Below are 1,661 nucleotides of genomic sequence, written 5' to 3' on the forward strand. Positions count from 1 at the left end.
GAATCCGGTCTGGTCTGACCACGTACGGCTGCAGGCCCTCGCTCCACTTCTGCATGGCGGCTGCATGGGGTGGTTTGAAACAACTTTTGTCTTAGCGAAAATGTTGTCCAATGCTTCGTGAAGAAGATATTAACAGAAAACTCCGGTCAATCAGAGCACGAGTATGCTGGTAGAGCAGCTGAGGGAGTGTAGGCTACGTGATAGGCGTCCGCAGGCGCTGCACCGGCATATTTGCGCTCTGCTTGATCTGGGTTTTCTGTTAATGTCTCGTTAATGAAGCCTCGGACAACAGTTTCGCTAAGGAAAAAGTTGTTTCAAATCATGCCTCGAACCACCGGTTTCAAGGACCTCCAACATTTTTGGGACATCCTGTATAGTTGCAAATGAGATCATCAGGAATATATGTGCAACTAAATGTGAAAGGATTGATCGCATTTGGTAAATTCCTTGTCGAGCTACAGCAGAGAATAGGAATTTTGCAGCAACAATGGTATTAAAAAATGAAAGTGTCCATAAATTTTTGCAAACGGGAACATCACGAAATCATCTGTCATTAAATGCGGAAAGCTCCATCTCAATCGGGTAATTTCTTGCCGAGTTACAGAAAAGAATAGGAAGGTTGCAATAACAATAGTTAAAAACAATAAAAAAATTCATAAACATTTGCAAATGTAATCATCGCAGAAACCTGTCCGGGAGCAAAATATATGGGGTTTCATGGATTTCGTTAATTTCAGTCCGAACATACATGAAAAATAGTACTCTTTGCAATAAAAAGTGATATAAAGTGGTAAAAAATAAAACAACGCCAAAAGTTTTTTTATGGGATCAAGTGCCAGTGATACTCTACCAGATGTAAGGGGTTTCATACCGATTGGGCAAGCCATTTCGGCATAATCGGCGAACAAACATTAAAAAAAGAAAAATATTCATGTAGAATTGAGTAACCTCCTCCTTTTCGAAGTCGGTTAAAAAAGACAGTTTGATGAAGAAGAAAGAGAGACTGATGAGGAATGTTTTTCTATGTATCCGCCTGCGATTATTTTGATTTTTGGATATGTTTTAAAGGACTGAAAAATAAGATACAGTCGAGTACTCGTTATAAGCCTGGTTTAGGGGACGTAGGAGAAATTTTTCTCAGAAATTTTAGCGCCACCACTACCGCGCAGTTAGTTTTGTTGCCCGACTACCTCTCATAAGCTTGTTCATTTTTTTCATAATTTCAAACATTATATTTACGTTTAGTATTGATTTAATTATTTGCCGCAAAGTATATACTGTAATTTTCCCGTATTATTTTGTGTTTTTTTTCTATTGTTAATTAATAATAACAGTAATAATGAATTTTATCTTCATGCATACTCCTATGGATTACTTGCAATTTGCTTGCAACGTCTTTTCGATAAGTTACATCTTCTTTAACAAATCAAAGCATTCCTATATGTACTTAGTTTATAATTTTGACAGTTTTAGGGCAGGCATATGCGAGGTAGTCTGGCACAAAACGTAAAAGAGTGATGAAGTGGGGGAAGTCGTTTCGACTCAGCAACTGTTGATTGAGGAGAAGAGCCTTGTTAGGGACAGGCTTATGACGGGCATTCGACTGTATATGTTCTTTTTATTTTGGTCCGTTTTCATATTTAGGGGGTGAAACGAGCTCA

Source organism: Hylaeus volcanicus, chromosome 8, assembly GCF_026283585.1.
Source record: "Hylaeus volcanicus isolate JK05 chromosome 8, UHH_iyHylVolc1.0_haploid, whole genome shotgun sequence".
Classification (NCBI taxonomy): domain Eukaryota; kingdom Metazoa; phylum Arthropoda; class Insecta; order Hymenoptera; family Colletidae; genus Hylaeus; species Hylaeus volcanicus.